The sequence below is a fragment of the Festucalex cinctus genome, chromosome 14 (assembly GCF_051991245.1).
Source record: "Festucalex cinctus isolate MCC-2025b chromosome 14, RoL_Fcin_1.0, whole genome shotgun sequence".
NCBI lineage: Eukaryota > Metazoa > Chordata > Actinopteri > Syngnathiformes > Syngnathidae > Festucalex > Festucalex cinctus.
In genome coordinates, this window is record NC_135424.1 from 6,382,161 (window position 1) to 6,402,052 (window position 19,892).

Genomic DNA, 19,892 nt, shown 5'->3' on the forward strand with positions numbered 1-19,892 from the left:
AAAAAAATGGTTAGTATTGCACATGGGAATATAAACTTTTATGCTTAACATTTGATTTGTAAAAGTGACGGATGGGCTGGGTAATTTTCTTAAATGTTTGGATGAAAAATTAGGTGAAGGTTTATTTTATTTGGGGGGAAGAAAAGGGTTGTATTTTTAAAATTTAACTTGTTTTAGGAAATAAGAATAATTCTCATTTTAATTGTATTGTTCTTCAATTTATTGGCCATTTCATTTTATATACATATTACAATTGCATGTTTGCAGTTCGGCATTTGCAAATTCATCTTTTGTGGGAATTTTATTTTATTTTTTAAATTAATCCAACCCTTTCCTTATTAGCAGTTATTTTGACACCCGCTTAGGTTTTTTTTTTTATTATTGTTTTTCAGGGGAGCTAATTTTCACTGTTTTTGCAGTCAGGCTTGGTCCCTATTCTTCATGAGTAGCTGGGGTCCGCTGTAATCTAATTGTTAACTACCGTAACCTATTGTAAACAAAGTAAAGCAGAACATGGATGTGAACTTTTGTGTCTTTCACAAAACAATTCATGTAATAGAGAAATAAGAAAATAGTTGCATATAAAAAAAATCGTCGTTTTTTTTTTTTTTTTTTTTACTCATTAATATTATATGCATTTTATATGATATTAAATAAATATGTTATCAGTCTAATTGTTTTACTTTATGTACAATGATTATATATAATATAATCGATAGACAATTACAAAATAAGAAGAAAAAGGATCCATACATTTTTATGAAACAATTCAAATGCTTGATGGGTCAGATGTAATAATTTCTAGATCATTTTACAATTAACTATTACAAAAATTAAATGTCATTTTGATTTTGAGAAACACTCACCAGAGATCATTGATATAAACTACATTAATTGCTACTTTCCTATTTTTCCAATTTGTTTTGGCTCAGTGATTCATGCTTTTTTTTTTTTTTCCATGCATATGACAAACTATCTTACTGTAGCTTAGAGCATGTTGAGCAGTTATTTGTTAGCAGCTGCCAGTAGCCATCCGGACCTTTCTCTGCATCATTTTGAGACGTTCAGCACGCTGCTTTTCCTGTCGTCAACCCCATAAGGAGCCTCGCCTGCCTGTCTGACCGCTACAGGAATCTTCCATTGCACTGTATGCCATCAAGCCTAAATTCTGTACGAATAAGTGTGTTTTTCAGAGAGTAACTTTCGGTTACTTTCTACAGGCAATTTGGAGAGTGGGCGAGGGTTCACTGTACTGTTGCGGCTCGTTCAACTGTACACTTTTTATTAATGTGATGTAATTACAGGAGCTTCAGTGCAGCTTCATTGTTAGAGAAATCCCCTGGGAACGTACTTATTTGCTCTTTCAAAGCAGGTGTGCTGCATTTGCTACTTGAGTAAAGTCTTCAGAGATTTTTTTTTTTTGTGTATGTTCATGTGTGGGCAGAAAAATAGTGCTTATTAATGTAAACAAAACAATATTTTCAATGTTCATTAAGCGCCGACTCATTGGAGCCACTCGTTCTGACACTCTGCTTGAACGAGTTCATTGACCTGCACTCAGTCTACATTGTATGGGGACACCCCCCCCCCCCCCCCCCCCCCCCCCCAAAAAAAAGGCAATTATTCTCATTGAGTGACCAGGGGCTTGCTTTACTGCGCTTCATCTCCCAGTGTGAGTCCTGGCAGCTGTAAGGCTCGGCTTGCGTGTCAAGCCCGGACAGACGCGAGGCTGCTAAACGGAGACCAGGCCGCACCTTGCCATGCGAGACCACTGCCACCGCCTTGCCCCTCCAGAAGGGCTCTGTGTGTGGAGGATTACTGGTATTTTCAGATTACTGCTCAGCAAGACCGAACTGTCTGCCTCTCTGACCCCCTTTTTTTTTTATAAACGACATATATCTACGCTTACTGTAAAAATGGTTAAATACGAATGCAGTGGGACCTCCAAAAGTCGAACACAATCAGTAATGTAAAGTAATGCTGGTTAACTTCCATGTTAAGCAGTGAAAGAAGTACTACTACAAAAGTAAAACGGGTTAGTTTAATAATTACAGTGGTAACGTGAGATGTGAATGACTCTGCTTACTAGTTTTTCAAGTGACAAAACTTGTGGACGGGTGCAATTAAGGTACTGTTTAAAAGCAGTCTTTAAAAATATATCTTATTTTAGTGACACATACTTGATAAAGTGACTTTTAAGAGCACCTTAAAGAGGAAATCAACCTTAAACATTTCATGACAATTTGTTATATGTGACCTCACTAGTCTAAACATGACATTCTGATTAATATTACATTTGTCATTCACGTAGCAAAATCCAGCTGTTTTTATCCATCTCAGGGGGTGGCCATTTTGCCACTTGCTATCGACTGAAGATGACGTCACAGTTGCTCAGGCAATGACCAATCACAGCTCACTTGTTTTTTGAAATTGAGCCATGTTTGGTCAATGACTGAGTCCTGAGCAACTGCGATGTCATCTGCACGCGACAGAAAGTGGGGAAAATGGCCGCCTTCTGATAAAACTGGTGGATTTTGCGGCTTAACTCGTATTCTACTAATGCAATGTTATCCAGGATACTGTATTTAGACTAGTGGGGCTGCATAGAACATTTATTTATTTATTTATTTATTTTTTTTGGGGGGGGGGGGGGTTGACTAACGCTTTAAGCAACTAATGAACATGACAACCGTAAATTAAAAAAAGTAAAAAGTATTCTTAGCATTGTCTCTAATAATTAATTGTATATCTGTTCCATTGTAACGCTGGAATCCTTTTTTATTACCGGTTTGCAACCCACCCAAAATGGCTCCATGACCCACTTTTGTTTCCTGACCCACCAGTTGAGAATGGCTGCTCTAGTTGATGAAAATATTAGCACTAGCTAAGTAGCATTAGGGCAAAAGTGGTCCATGTTTGTTTACAGTAAAAGTCTTATGGATAAGTGATCCGCCCCTTCTCTCACCCTCCCTCGCTGTCCATAACGTCTCTAATCACGGATGTCTTAATCAAGCGGGGGGCAAAACATAAAGAATTGGTTGGCAGGGGTTGGGAATGTGGCAGGGGGAGGGTCTCGGGAATACTCTTCTTTTAATATGGGCTGTCTGTGGGTGCCAGGATGGTGCCCTGCCCATCTGCCACAACGCCCACCCGCCCACTGACACACTAACAGGTGTGTGCGTGTATGTGTTCCTCGTTGGGCCCTGTCCTCACTTAGCCTGGGTAGCAGATGGTGAGGGGTAAGGCTTGGACCCACCACCACCCCTCCTACACACACTCCACTCCAAGCCACCCCTTATTTCCCCACCCCATCCCTCTTTGTGTTGTTGAGGAGTGCTGAAAGGCGAACCCCAGTACCGCCCCACCCGCTCCATCTCAAACACACGCATATAAATCCTTGGCTGGCTGCCATTGGCGGGACTCAGTCAGGTGTCCTAATGCTTCAGTTAGGGGAGGAAACGCTGCTTAATCTGCCCATCGCGTGCCACCGGCCACGGCCTGGCCTCTTTTGTGTCTGGCACCCCTCTGATTGCTCCCTCCCCCTTCATCTGTCTTTGCCCCCTTCCATCCAACCCAGTTTTTCGACGCCCAAGACGGTGTCATCCTTTTTTCTTCAACATCAGCCCTCTTACTGCCGCCATTAGTAGACTTTCCCCGACAGTTTGTTGCTACCAGTTAAGTCCAGTCTTTATTTTGAAGTGGGTTAACAAACTTGAGGCTTGGGGGTCCGTACCTGGCCTGCCACGTCTTCTTACATGGCCCATTAACGTATGTCATGTTGATTTTTGGCAGGTTGGCTGCATCACAATTGCACGTCTATATTCCCAATCAGGACGTGTTTGCTATTGTGGGTGGTAGTATTATAGCGCTACCCGAGCAGGAACAGCGCCCGTCTGTGGGAATGCCAGGAAGGCAATGTTGCCAAGCTTCCCGCCCTCTCAGGCAAGAAGGTAATACGTCACACCAAACGCTGGTGATGATTACTGGATGCTCTGTTTTATTCAGAGTTCGAAAAAATTTCCCGTTTCAAAGTTCTCGGGAAAGCAGCTTTTGAACGAACATCATGATGCTATAAAGTGAGCACATTGAGTGTCGTTTGTGCTAAACTTTGTCCAAAAAGTTCAACCTTTTGATCATCAGACCAAAACGCATTGTCCCACATGCTTTTGGGGCGCCTGATGATTTACTTTGTTTTTCATCTCATCTAAAATATCGAGCTACGTCACCATAAGAGCACCATACCACAGTGAAGTATGGTGGTGGTGTTAGCATCCTACGATGGAAGCTATTTTTCCCTTCGGCTGGAACTGCAGCTTCAGTCAAGGTGGTCGGAATTAACACGTCCAAATAGAAATCAACTGCCATCCTTACAGTTTTCTATAGCACTCGTCTTCATTAGTGTCACAGCTGAGCTGGAGCAGACTTTTAGTGCGAGGTGGTAGAAACTGTACTGGTCGACAGTCGGTCACAGCAATCAACTTTTTGGCATGGTTCGGACGCCGGATCGAGTGTTCAGATCCCAACCTGAAGGTTATTACTGTATACTGAACTGCTACGGCCATACATATAACTTTTTTTTTTTTTTTTTTTTTTTAAACCAATAAAACTAACTAAATCTCTGCTCCGTGTTATCGGTGGCAAAGCAAAAGTTTTTACTGTCACATCTCAGTTAAAACAAAAACAGCCTGAACATTCTTTAAAAAAAAAAAAAAAAAAAAAAAAAAAAAAACTTGTGAAATTTAAATGCATCTGCTCTATGCAAATAAGGACCACTACTCAATTTTAGTTGGAGCCCTTCTCTGCCTTTTTTTTGCTGTTCTATTATGCTCAGTTGTCAACCCAAGTTGAAGTTTATTGCGGAACAGACGTGAAATAAAAGGGAATTAAACATTGTACATTCAACCGCCAAACGTGTTCATACAAACTACATTTCATCTTATGAAAGTCTGTCTTAACCTTGTTGGAGGTTCTAAAGCCGGCAAGTTTCAGACGTGCATTCACTGAAAGATGTTATTTATAAACTTCAAAAAGCAAGAACATTCAACAGAGAATTAGTCTTTGTATATTTAACCAGAAAAATCTTAATTTTGAGAGTTAAGCTAGCTTGATGCTAACACTTTGAAATACGATACATGGGCTAATGGAAATTAGCATAGCTATTTTTGACTGTTTTGTACCTTCAAGCAACTGTTAGTTTTAACAAACTTGGAGCATCAACATATACAGCGCATACAATATTACTCTGGCATATATTCGCTCTACCATGTGCAAATAACTACTATTACTGGAGTTCCATTAGGGGCCTTCTCTGCCTCTTCTTCTTCTGGTCACACATGATACTACATTGAAGGCGATGAACAGCACATTCGGACTTGCATCGCTTCAAAATCTACACGCGGTGTATAGCTGGGACACAATGAACAAGATATAGGGAGGGTTCTGTATCCTACATTTGAGTGACCTTCACGTTTCATTAATGTAAATGTGTACATTTATCCCCCATGCATCTTGCATATGTCACGCGGAGGGACTATGGCGCCTTATTTGCGCAAGGTGCAGCGCTCTGATTAGGATGAATGATGCTCCTCGGTGCACTTTGATACCATTTGGTTGCGTAACCGGAGTGAGGGGAGGTCATTAACATTTGACCCCTGCCGACCTTGGCTTTAATTGACCCCTGATTTTGGTCAGCGCTTGAGAGCACACGCGGCGGTCCGTAAGGTCAGAGGGCAAAGTGTCCTCAGCTGTGCTGTCATGGAAACGGCAGCGGTTGCTCCTCCTGATGGTCACTTTCAATCTTCGGACTGCGGCCACCCTTTTTTGTTTGGTGTGTGCAGCTCTGTGGAAATGTATAAGGTCTTACCCATTTATTTTTTATTTTTTTGGACATAATTTAAAATATCAATACCTGAGTAACTATGACAGAGGAAAATGCACTGAAATAGGCTTCATTCTGAAAAATGTTCAATATGACATGCATTTTCTCTTTATGGAATCTCACAAATCTGGTCTTGGTCACCATACTCAATTTCAGGGTGTTGACAATATTATGCCATTGGCTTTGAATAGCTTGCCTCTGATCTGATCAGTTTCACTACTTCCCATTTGTGACCCGGTAACTGTTACTTTACTTTACTTTGGTTTGGTCATCGTGTGTGTAGTGGGACTTGTCTCCATGCCAGCAAGACACAGCATGTTGGAAAGGCTCCAAAGTAGTTAGTTGTTAAGGCCTTTTCACACTGCACTTAGTTTTCTTGGTGATCACCAAGGAGCAGTGTGCATGGCAGAAACGGCACTGGTGCAAGCTTGCCCATATTTGGAAGCATTGATGTGTTTCACACTTGTCTAGTGCTGTTGGCACTCTGAAATCACTCCACCTCTTTTGGATGGATGGGTTTGTTTACTAGCTGGCTAAAGAATAAAAACTATGTTGTGCAGAAAGGCACTAAACCTCATCTTGCTAGTCCGCCATTTTTGTCCATCGGACCCCCCTCCCCGCCACCCTGTGATTTTTTTTTTTGCTTCCCCACTTCCTGTTTGTGACCGTTGTGAAAGGGTTTCCTTGCAATCAGTGCTGCGGTAGGGGAGGGAAAAAAATCAATACTTTGAATGTAACGAGTAGCCGTGGAATATGGGAATGATTTATGTCGGGACAGGCGATGTGGAGGGGCGATGATGTGGGCACTATGTGTTTCACGTGAGACCCTAGAGGAAGAACTAAAAGCCTTTTGCTGCTGTTCATCCTGACACTGCTCTTCTGCTCCTTCATTCTTTATCTCCCTTTCTGTTTTCGAGCAGACACAACCGTCGCTTTTCACCGTCCCGCTCAATCGCGATGGGAAATGCCGGAGTGGGGCAGGTTGTGGACCACCACCAGCCATAAACAGCATATGCCCCCCCAACTGGGATTAACGGGAGCATGTTAATATGAGCGTACAGTCAAGAGGAGGGAGAGGGAAGCACAAGGCGGGAAAGAATGTGAAAATGAAGGAGCATAGCAAAATGTTGTATGTGTGTGTTGCTTTATTGCAGTGGCCCCACCTACCCCTCCATCCCGTCGAGGAGGCAGTCCCAAGAAGAAGGAAGAGAGGAGGGGTCGGATCCCACCTCCTCTCAGCCTCCATTGACACACATACATACACACACTCACTTCTTTTCTGGCTCATACATGCACTCTGCTCCATGAGGGGAGCAGCGGCTGAGGAGAGAGAGAGAGAGAACACGCACGCCAGCGTCTGCAGGTGTCCCACCCCTCCGTCTCCTCTTCCTCTTCCTCCTCATGGATGCTTCATGACGGTACTATTTTCTACCTTTTTTCCTCTTGTAGACTTTCTTCTAACCGTAAAGTTTTTTTGTTTTTTTTTTCCCCCTCTCTTGCGTTGTTGGGGATTTCCTCGTGTTGGCCTAATCCGTCAGCGTGCATGCGGTCTTGGCGTGTGTATGTGCAGGGTTCCCTCCATGCTTGTACACTTTCTTGTAGTCTACATCTGCTTGGCGTATTGGATTAGTTATTTATTTTTATTTATTTAATAATTTTTTTAAAACCTGTTATACAGAACATGGGTGGTCAACTTAAGGCTCGGGGGGCCACATGCAGCTCACAGGAGCATCTGATCTGGCCAGTAAATAGTGTCAAAGAAATGCCATTAATGCGCAATAAATTGTTTTTGTTAATACACTTAATATGGTGTAAGAACGTCACATTTTCAAGGCACTTTGGTCGAATGTGACTCATGTACATAATCTATAAATGTTTATTTATATATTTTGTGGTTACTGAGGGATATTTGGCATTTTTGGTGATGTTGGCGAATATGAAAATGAGCAAGCAACATTTCTCATTATTGTCTTTAATTGTCATAGTTTTCGGTAGCTTGTTATACAGAATGTTGAAATCCATTGAGGGGGTCAGGAAACGCAGTGGCTTGCCTCTAATGTGCCGTATTGGCAAGCACCCAGTACACCCTTCGGATTACAAATTGGTCTCCACGTGTCTCCCATGGAGAATTCTGCATGCTAGCCAATTCAGTATTTGTAGTTTTTGTTGTAATCTTTTAAACTCTTAGTTATGAATTTCTACATGTCGCTCAACTGGGCTAATTGTTCCGTTTCTTCCATATTTTTGCACTGTAACGTTATTCATAGTACTGTCTCAGTCCTGGTGTTGTTTGGAATCCTCATGGGGGGGGGGGGTAATACTGGATCAGGAGTAGGAAGAAGCTAAAACATAGTTTGATTCTACCCATTTACCCAAGATAAAGTATCCATCGAGAAGTGCAATCGGAAATGAATACATACTTTCTTTAATTTCCATATCCACACCCAATCACATCTCCCTTTCTTCTGCTCGTCCTAAAAAAAAAAAAAAAAAAAAAAAAAAAAAAATCCCCTAACCCCACCCACCCAAAATCACACACGAGCCTGTATTGACCTGCTAATAGTATTATCCAAAGAGCGTGTGGCAGCAACGGGGTCACATCCCTCTTGGGTCTTGGATGGTCAGCCCCTGCGGACACACTCTGGCCGGAGTGACGGTCATCCTTCAATCTTGCGCTTTTTTTGTGTGTGTTTTTGTTTGTTTTTGTTTTTTACAGCAGAGGTCACGCAAGGTCAAAGGTGTAATAAGTTTAACGCCCGAAGGCAGCAGGAGTCAGGGGTCACCAACAAGGCTGTAGCGAGAAGGTTTGCATCATCAATCAGTAGGCCCGCTGCTCTTATCGATGCCCCTTTTGCTCATTTAGCATGTGTTGCTAAGCACTAAAGAGCTGATACAATCGGACATATGGACGACAAAAAAAAAAAAAAAAAAAAAAAAAAAAAAGGGTCGGTTGTTTGGGTCCATCTTGGTTGATACTACTTTGGTTGTTTTCCTTCGTCTGACGTCAAGATGATCCAAAAGTGCAAATATGGAACCCAACATGGAGGTTGAAGTTTGTTTTTGCAGATGCTACAAGCCACACCTTTTTTAGCGCCATGCGGCAACGAGAGGGAACCCTGGAAAAAGACAAAAAAAACGCCGTAGTTTTTTGCTTAAAAAAAAAAAAAAAAAAAGTATATAGTTTGGGTTTTCTTTTTTTCTTTTTTTTTCTTTTTTTTTTACAAATGCTTCATCGGTGCAATGCTTTCACAAACCATAGATTGATAGATACCATAGAAAGTTGATGTAAATTGTCTCAGCAGCAAATATTCATACTGTATACACTTGTATTAATAATATGACACACAGAGTGGTCAAAGCTACATTAATTTCGATAGATTGATCACTATATACTGTAGATACTTTATCCAAAAAGTATTTATCTCGATCAGGGGTGTCTAAAGTCCAGCCTCGGAGCTATTTGCAACCCCACTGTCATTTTTTTTTTTTCTTCTTCTTTTTTTCGACCGTATTGGCCAGCCGCATATTAATGCGAAAATGAAATGAAACATGGCCTATATCAAAAGGTTAACAGAAAAAGGTTAAAAGGAATATTCTGAATTTTTACATAGTGGACCTTGATAGTTTCCTAAAAAGCACACTAAAAATAGTGATTAGGCAGCAGGAAAATGAGCGAATGAATGATTGCAGTCGCTGCCGATGAAACCAACTTGAGATTTCAGCGGGTTTTTTTTTGTTGTTTTTTTTGTTTTTTTTTTAAAACTTCTTAGCTGTGTGGACTTGCAGTACAATGAAATGGTTTTAGCGTGACTCCTAAACACACCACGCCTGACCCAATCTTCTGTTTTTCTGTATGTGGGAAAACTTTGGATATCCTTGATACTGCAGACCTCACTGCAGATAAGCATATCCCATCTTTTGTACCCCAAAACTGGTGCTGTGCTTCTATTTCAGCATCTTCCGAGGTCCCCCCCCCCCACTTGGCCGACATTAACTTGATGTCAGCATTACGCTGGGCTTCTAGTGCCGAGGTGGCCGAAAGCCAGACTGTGGATGCAATGTCTTGCATTTGATGACACGAAACAAAACTGTGGAAACTTAAAGGGGACTGAAAATACAAGTGTTCCATCTTGATGATTTTTAACGATGTTTTTGTTTTCAACAGTGTCTGCCATGTTTGGTGAGGAGCCAAGATGGAAGGCCGCGAGGTTGAGGCCGCTACCCACAAATGGAGTGAGCGTCATTATGAAAAGGTACGTTTCATCACTGAATGTAGACCACATGCTATCAAATGGCCACTATCCACATGCGTTTAAGTGTGGGGGGTGGGAGGTACTTGCGTTGAGTGGTCAGCACACGCACAGAAAGAGACCGTCAATCAAAAAATAAGAACATTGCGTGCACAGTCCTTCCTGGTGAGGTGAAATCAAACTTGACAAGTAAATAGGCATTTTTTTTTTTTTTTATTCTTTTGTTGTTGTTTTTTTAAACATGGCATTGTAAGTCTTGCTGTATTAACGCTTATTTTGGTGAATTAATGGAAAAATATGCTTCTGTCAAAAAATGATACAATTGCTTATTCTTGTATCATTTAATAAAATACTAGAAAAAGGTCTACATATTTAATGTCCCGGTGAAAAGTTCCGTTTCCCACCTTATGTGCACTTCTATTGTCAGAGTGCAATTTTTGGATTCTCAACAGAATGATCGAAACAAATGATAAACTTTGCTTTGAAAATGTTATTGTTTCTTCAAATATTGACATTGAGTTTTAAATGAACTCCTTTTTGTTTATATAATGCAGAGTGTAGATGGCGGCACGGTTAACTAATGTGACAGACAATTTAAGATTGAGTTCAAGTTGGCGGTAGATAATAGAATTATAGTCTTTACCCTTCCAACTATAAAAGCCGTAAAAGATTAGTGATATGAAATGACTACTCATTCTACACTATTTTTTTTATTTTTTTCTAAAATCATTTATTTGATTGGTGCATAACCTATACATAATACAGGAGAAGCTTTCTCTGATCAGGCCACATTTTAGTGTTTATTCAGAACTGTTGACTTTTTTTTTTTTTTTTTTTTTAATAAAATTTATTTTATTTTATAGATTTTATATTTTTTATTTATTTTTTAATTTGAACAATTCCTCTAGTTTTATTTGTTTAGAACCACACGACGGCCCAGATGAAACACTCTTGTGGGGCCGTATGTGGCTCACGGCCTGTAGGTTAAAAACCCCTTGTGTAATGAGCTCCTTTTTTTAAACATTTTCTTTACAAACGTAATACAAAATCTAGTTCCCATTCGTCCTTCTTAAATTTTAGCACATATCATTAGCATCACGAGTGAACTGGAGCCTATCCTAGCTGACTTTGGGGGGCGGGGTCCACCCTGCAATGATCGCCAGACAATATAGCAGGGCACGTTTGTATGCACACTTTTATGAATTATTTATTTATTTATTTTCTTGTTTTTGGAATGTTGGTGGAAGGATTTTTTTTTTTCCCCCTAAATTTTCACTTTAACTTACATTAGTATATCCTGGCTGTGGGTACAGCCCATCTGGGTTTTGAGAAGTGCACGTCAAGACCTTGGATAAGAAAAAGCTGGAGTGATGGCGGCGCGCGAATGTCGCCAGCTCGGGCGAGTAGAGGGTGTGTGACAAACGGCAGGTGCTATGTTAACGAATCTGTGATCAATCACACGCGCAAGGTCTTCCCAGTTTGATCAGCTGAGAGGTTCACGTGTAAGTAACTTATCACAAGAAAGTAGTATTTTTTTTTTTTATGTTTTATTCGTTTTAGCTCTAATGCTAGTTATTTAAGAAGGTAGATAGAATACAAGAAGTTAGAGAAAATGCAAATTAATTAATGGTCTTGTCTGATTTTAATCAAGATGGAAATACCCACTCAAGCACAAACAGACTCAACAGTCTAATCAGTCATTTGTCAGTCCGTATTAAGCAAGTCACATTGTCACTGCCGGACGAAAACCTCCCATGTCCACATTTGGTCAATTTTGTATTTTTTCACAAATCGATTTAGTGTTGGCCAATCCCCACCTCAGTCTGTTTATTTATCCAAATTGACCAATCAGCAGTTGAGAAGTGAGGATTCCATGACTGCTAGTGGTCTGCAAGACTTAAAAGTTGTGTAGAATGTACAGAACTACTATTGTAGATACTTTCCATCAACACAATAATTTTATGCTTTGTAAAGAAGTATAACTTTACAGTAAGACGTTTCTAGCAAATTTTCATGGGATGTTAAATTGGGGATTTTTTTAAAATTTATTTATTTTATTTTATTTTTTTAACTCTTTGAAATTGGAATGTTTCTGTAGAAATGAACAGGGATTAAAGGGATACTTTACCTATTTAGCCATTTTTGGCAGTCAAAATTAATATTTTGCCAAAAATAAAAATAATGAAAGTATTGATTTATAGACAAAATATTTACTTTTTATTGCTAAAATGGGCTAAATAAGTGAAGTATCTCTTTAATTCAATGAAAGCTCTCGTATTCAAAGAAGCATCTTCTTTTATGGAACAATCAATTCTTTCATTCAAGAAGAAAAACATGAAGGATGAGTTAAATATATTAATCCCTTAACCCAATCCATTAAATAAAAATTAATCCCATTCCAAAACCACAAACACACATTTAATATTTTGTACATTCCTAAATTATTCCTTATTATAAATTACTCTTAATTTCCATGGAAAGTCTCCAACTTTGAAACTTCCCTGTAATTTGTAACGCTACTTTTTATATCTCAATCTATGAATGCAAATTTTACCGTCCTGGACAATCGTCATATCACACGTGCCCACATGGCCTTGTCCTCTAATGGTGCCAGGCTGTAGTAATGTGCACAAATGCTCTTTGTAAAGGTCGTGCGTTAACTGCCTGTACCCAATAAAACGCCCATTGAGTGATCCTGTGAAACGGCACTAATTTAATGTTGGACTTTTTGCCAACAGACTGCTTGCCGTTCGGGGGTTTGTATATGAAAAACCGCTAATGGTAGCCGCTGCCTGCCCTTGGATGACGCCGGGGGATTCCTTTTTAGCCTGCGGTCAACCACGTGCTCCCGTGCTTGGACGCAGAAGCAGTAAATCAGAAAGCCGCGTTGCTGGACATTTGATTGCAATGGAATTGGGCTTGTAAGTTTCAGTTGGAAATTTTCATGGACATGCATTTCACTAAATGAATTATATATTCCACTGTATACAAATTGTTGTCGGAATCATTCACTCATTTCCTCACTCCCGAATCACCGTATCTGGATTTTTAATTGACTTTTGAGAAAACTGTCTAGGTCTGGGAATGTCCTAACCATTTTGCAACCCTACAGTAGATGTAATGTACAATTAGTTGCTATAAAGAATACTTGTTGTCAGTTTGATCCCTGAAACTAAAGGCCATGTATATATTTAATAAAAATAAAAAATAAAAAAAAAGTGCACGCATGTGCTATAGTGTAAAAAGAGTTACCTTGTAAATGACCACGGGGCCTTTTTTAAACACAGCGTCTTGGGGCCTAAATCGAAGGCCCTGGCCCACCTCATTTGCATGATGAGACATAAATTCACATTTTAAACGTTAGAAAATTATCTGAGTAGCTTGTGTGACATTATAACTGTAGCCATCCGCAAGGGTGATAAAAGATTGTTGTGGTGGTGGTGGTGGGGGGTGGGTGGGTGTTATTATGATCCCAATTACTGAGATCGGATGTAAATATTGAAAGGACAGTGTGCACAACTAACATGCCGTCCAAGCTCTATAATGTAACATGGTGGATATAAAAATACACTGCTGTTAAAATGCCAGTATTTTATGATTTTACAGCACAAGAATAAGACCATGATAAATCTTTGGCAAAAACCTTTTGAAAAAAGTGATGTTTTTGATAGGGGATGTTAAAAATAAGCAGAAAATGTGGTTGCACAAGTGTGCACACCCTCTTAATTGGAGATGTGTTCAAGATGCATGAATTACGTAGTCCTTATTAAGTGTAAGCGCACTTCTTCCCACCATTTGAAGTGCCTCTGATTTAACCTCAAATGAAGTGCATCTGTTCTAGTAGGCTTTTCCTGACACCTTTTTGCTCACTTCAAGTTGCTCAGTAAAATAGTTGGATACAAACTGTGGGTGGTGCTGTGTTCAAAGTATACCAAACTTATGATAAATGGGCGTCGGCACCATTTTAAGTGCGAGTCAAGTGTTCAGTTGGCGATATTTCATTTTTTTTTTTTCTTCCCAATGTAGTTGGGGAAAATACCTTTTTTATCTCAGGTTTGTCACACACAAAAAAACCTTATGAACAGGGGTGTGTAAACTTTTTAAGCCCACGATAGTCATCTTCTACATGTCTGCAAATATTGCAGTCCCCTAGTTTGTTTTATTTTGGCTCATAATCCATTTTAAGTTTGACAAAAGTCATCATTTAATTGCTTGAGTGTGGCTGTGTTGAGTTGTCCATTTTATAGTGCTGTTTGAATGTGTCGAGTAGAATTGATCCCCTATAGAGTACCCACAATGCATCTTAAGGTATGAGCAACTAAGCTCATTTGGTCATGATGGAAGGTCATTTGTGGGGATATATTGAGTGAGGGGGGGTAGCAATGAGGAGTATATGGACTGATTTTTTTTTTTTTTTTTTTGTTTCTAGTCACCTACAATACCTGTGTGAAAAGCGTGTTGTGAATGACATGACCCCATGCACTGTTTCCTCTGTCACATCTACTCTAGCCTGCGTTCCTCCTCTCGCTTTCTCCATTCATTTTTTTTTTTTTTCCACCTCTTCCCTCTCCTTTCACTCCTGCAGCGGGACTCTTAAATCCAGGAGCGATACAAATGTCACATCAGTTCACGGAGATGCCAATTATTTTCAGCCAGTGCACATCACACAAGAAAATAAAATAGCGAGCTGTCGTCATGGGATCATCATGGAAGGAAGTTGTGACGCTGACTAGGTAAAAAGCACGGCTGTCAAACTCGTTTTTGTCGCAGACCAAATTGTAGTTATAGGAAAATCATATGCAGTTAAGTGTGTAATCAATTCATCATATGTGATACGCAATTGTCCCTGCGTTTTATTTGGTAACAAATTACATTTAAAAGCATCAGAAAATGGTGACACCTAAATGTTTCAAGCATGCTGCTACAGTTTAGTTACAATAGGATTTGGTGGAAAAAAAAAAAAAAGATCTGTAAAAAGTGGGGAAAATCAGTTTTTGACAGTCTTGACAAAAGAAATGTCATGGCTCACCTTTGCTCTTGGTTTGGTCACGTGATGTCAGTTGTGTCATTCTTATTCCATAATATTCTTAAAATACATGTACAATATTATCTGAATATTGTTTAGTGTGTGCACGAGAACTTTTTTTTTTTATTTTATTTTTTTATTTTTTTATTTTTTTTGCCTTGCGTACCCTTTTCTATTCCGTTATTAGTCTAGTGGGCTCCCTCTAGTGCAGGGGTGTCCAAACCTTTTCATTTGAGGGCCACATACAGAAAATCAGAAGGACGCAAGGGCCACGTAATGTTATGAAGAGAAATTGTTTAGTCCTAAAAATTGTACAAATAATTTATTTGTGCTTTTGCATATTTAGAAAAATGCTACAGTATATAAACAAATTTATTTGTAATATGGCAGTAGGGTTATTGTAGTTATGGAATTTTTCATTTATTTTTTTAGTTTTCAGGGTGATTCTGTTTTTATTAGTTTAGCTCTTTAAAAAAATGCTTAGTTTTAATTTTGTTTTAGTTTCAGTATTAGGTTATTATTATGCATTATTATTATTATATATTTTTTTTTTAATGTGTATTACTTGTGTGCAATATTAAAAAAAAAACACACCATGGAAGCGACGTCATCTGAAGGTGTTTTTCTATTGGCTGCTGCTAGATGGCGTCACTTCTGAAAATAAATCTAAAAATCACATTTAAAATCATCCCCAAAGGCTCATGCATTAAATTCATTACCACGACTAAAACGAAGGACACGTTTGCTATAATATAGTTAGTTTTGTAAACATAATGTAGTTTCAGTTAGTTTGTTTTTTAAAGAGCATTTTCGTTTTTATTTTGGTAACAATGTTGTTTTTTGAATTTTAGTTTGTTTTTCATTAGTTTTAACTAAAATAACCTTTAATGGCACCTGTTTTTTGATACCCTCGCTTCTTACTTTGACCATCTCCAAACCTTTTTGTTTTGTTTTTATTTGAACCGAATCGAATGCCATTTTTATCATATGCCGCGGGCCACTGAAAAATGGACGGCGGGCCGCAAATGGCCCCCAGGCCGTAGTTTGGACACCACTGCTCTAGTGGTATGCAAAAGAATCGTTGCTTAACTGCAATACATGCGCATTTAAGAACTTAAAACATTTTTTCGTCACAATTATCATTTTACATTTACTTGCAACATATTTTAATTGAATCATTAAAGTATTTTATTTTTCTTGTTTAAGCACAGTGTTAATGTTCAATGCTTTCAAGATTAGTTTTAGGAATCAAGCCTGTCTTATTTTTTATGAACACTTTTACTCGGTTTTAGTCAAAACCAATAAATTTTCAAAATCAGAGGAACTGATACTTTTAGTCTTCCCCCCCAGCTGTATATGAAAATGCAAGGCAATTGCGTAAACTTACTAATGAGGTTATACAGTACAAGTATTTGATTTTCAGGGTCATAACGGAACTCTTAGTGAAACCATAACTACATTGTGGCTCGTGATGAAAATGAGTTTGACACCACTGGTCTAAAGCATTCTCACATGAGCTCTGATGTGCTTTCCATCTGAATCTCATCCCTCAAGTCCAAACCTGGCACGTTAACAAACAGTACAATATGGTTCCGCAGCAGGAGGCCCCTTCCAGACCTGTTTCATAATTTGGGCTGGTCCCACCATTGTATCGGCCTTTCTTTGATAAATTTACCTCCAGCTGATACAATGCGTCAGTCTTTTTGTCCGGGCCCAAGACAATTGCTTGTGCAGCGGAGGTCCTTGGGGCCTTAATGAAGTGCTAAAGAGCACACATTGCCTACAGGGCACCGGGGTCATTTTATTGCTCTTAACGTCGGCTGACAGCTAACGGAATGGACACCCGCTTTTGAATGGAGCCCAATACTAAAGTTCATAGGATGATATCATTACGCCATTGTTCGGACCCATGTACACGCTGAGGTCAGCAAAGCGTAAAGGAACTCGGTCAAGACTGAATCACTAAATATCCGTTGAGTCGCAGTGAGGGACTAACTGAAGCGGACAATAGATGTGAGTAGCTCGTCCGTAACGAGTTACAGGAACACGAGAGCGCGTACTTGGATGAACCCTCTGGGCCTCATGATGGGCATTTGTAGCCACGCTGCCCTTTTATTTTAGTTTATTTATTTATTTATTTATTTATTTTAAAGGGATGCTTTACTTATTTAGCCATTTTTAGCAGTCAAACATTATTTTGCCTACAATAAATTTGTTATTCAATATTTTTCATGTACAATTAGTACCATTTTTAAAAACACATTTTGCAACCTTCTGACTGAAAATGACATCACAAGGGCTCAGGTAACCAATCACAGCTCAGCTTGTGAACGTCACATGACCAAACCGAGAAAACAGGTGAGCTGTGATTGGTTCCCTGAGCCCTTGTGATGTCATTTTCAGTCGACAGAAAGTTGCGAAATGTGTTTTTAAAGGTGCTAATTGTACATGACAAATCATGAAAGTATCAAATGAATTATAGACAAAATATTGACTTTTTTTTTATTGCTATAATGGACTAAATAAGTTAAGTAGCTCTTTTAACAAACATTTTAGCTAGGTTGATGCAAATCGTTAGTCCAATGGTGTCATTGCCAAAGTTACTTTTAACTTCACAATGTAAAAAATACCAAAGTGCTAAAAACGTCAAAATCCCCCACCCCCCCAATAAAAAAACAAAACAACGAATAATAACATAACTATTAGGTAAACAATACAGTATAGCATTTAGGACTACACGTCGTTAGCCTAATAGCGTAATTTTCCAAGTCATTTAGTAATATTACAAAAATTCAATCTACTACTACTACTTTTTACGTATTTCTACCACCGCTACGACTACTGATTTGCCACGACCGCTACTACGACCACTGCTTATTAGGCTAACACCAACCCCGCTACGACTACCACAATTGGCACTACTACTACAACTAATCCTACCAGTACTACTGCAAATTCTACCATTACTACAAATACTAGAACTCTATGACCAGCACTAGTATAAAAACTGCTACTACTACTACTACTACTACTACTACTACTATGCAGAACTGTTTTGAGACTGTGTGGGGTGGCGGGGGCGGCGTGTAGAGGGGTGCCGAAGATTTTGGGACAGATGGCATTTAGCTCTAGCTGCGCCGAGCTCAGTGGGACCCAAAGCTTAAGAGGTTAGGCCTGTCAAAACCACTCTGTTCATTTGGTGCCTAACAAAGTCGGGACTGTCAGCCTGTTCCGTTTAATAAACTTAAGATTTTCCTTTTGTCAACGTCCGAGCAACATTTTTTTGTTTTTTTATCGCAACCCGGTGACCCTGACAATATCCTCAAATGCACTGTGACGCCGCAGGAAGGAAAGTTTCAACATGCAGGTTGTTTGCGGATCCTTGAAAAGTCCAAATTGAAGGCCTTAATTGTACTTCATATGGCGCTTAATACTTACATCTGCAGTTCAAAGGTCTTACAATGTTATTTAGAAGGGGTCTTGACGTAAAAATATTTTATACTTCTATAATGTACTATACAAAACCTTAAAAAAATGTCTAAGTCTTGAGTAAGACTTTAACCTTTAACCCGCATATTTCCTGGGGTCGAATTTGTGTAGTAGCTTGAAATGCTACATTTTTACAGATCAATAATCAGCAATAGCACGGCTTAAACATATTTTGGTGCCAAGAAAGTTTCAACGTTTTTAGGGTATTTTGTTTTTTTTTGCTAAGCTGTTTCATATAAACACGACAAACTCATTTTAAGATGTGACACCATCAATATTTGATGCTGTGGTATGTTATGGCGTGTGGGAGAGCCTGCACACACACACACAAACATGCAAACTCCACACAGGAAGGCTGAGATTCGAACCATGAACATTTGAACTGAGGCATAAGCTAACCTCAGTTCAGTTCACTGTGCTACATTTTTTGTTTACAATTAGAATGGCCTCTGATGGGCACAACGTTACCCACCCCTGTTGTATTGGGGGGGGGGGGAAATACAGGTACTGTATCTAATCTTTACAATGGAGTGGTGATTATGGGGAAAAAAGTACTCAATCGCGTTTATTCAACTACTCAACTGATCAAAATTTTATAAAACACTTTTCATACAAAGGGTGCAACTCAAACTGTTTTACAGATTAAAATGATTCCCAACCCCCAGGCTGCACCCCCACAATGTCAAACACATGATCAGTTGTACTCTGATCCCTCCTTATTTGAAGGAATATCATTTCTGGAATTTGGTGCTAATTTCCTTTTAGCATGTCAATGTGATTTTACTTTTTTATTTTTTTATTTTTTTAAATGCACAATGTGTTTTTGATAAACTTTAATTCATTCAACTCCTACTCGGGTATCATTAAACGTTTAAGTTCGATTTTAGTTAATTTTAAAGTAGAATAAAATTGTATTTAAACAGTTTAGATACAATTCTTTTTTTGTTCTTTTTTTGATACAATTCTTCAACGTATGTGAAATACTTTTTCATTCTATTTTAGTGATTAAACTGTCCATAATGTTCAGTGGCTTACAATAATATTAAATGTGTGTTATAGGAATGAAAAAACTGTTATGGCTTTGAACACTTTGGCTAACTATGCAAATGTTTTCAAACAATCACATGAAAAAGGGGAACTAAGTCATAGTGCCAGGACCCTCTATACTAGCATGGAGTTGACCCACATCACGAATTCCCCATTCTCACTACAATAAATGTATTAAACTGTATGGATGACCACAAGAGGG

The 19,892-nt window shown here is 39.1% G+C and overlaps 1 protein-coding gene across 7 annotated transcripts in view; it reads left to right on the forward strand.

Moving 5' to 3' along the window:
- Positions 1 to 19,892, forward strand: part of efemp1 (EGF containing fibulin extracellular matrix protein 1) — a 53,964-nt gene that overhangs the window by 1,681 nt on the left and 32,391 nt on the right. For 3 of the 7 annotated variants that reach the window (XM_077495057.1, XM_077495054.1, XM_077495061.1), the window contains exons 3-5: positions 10,044 to 10,131; positions 12,867 to 13,049; positions 14,714 to 14,861. The gene's annotated coding sequence lies outside the window, so the exon portion shown is untranslated. Of the gene's footprint in view, positions 1 to 7,276; positions 7,297 to 10,043; positions 10,132 to 12,866; positions 13,050 to 14,713; positions 14,862 to 19,892 lie in introns of those variants that run through there. The other 4 variants (XM_077495058.1, XM_077495055.1, XM_077495059.1 and 1 more) reach the window with 4 other exon arrangements.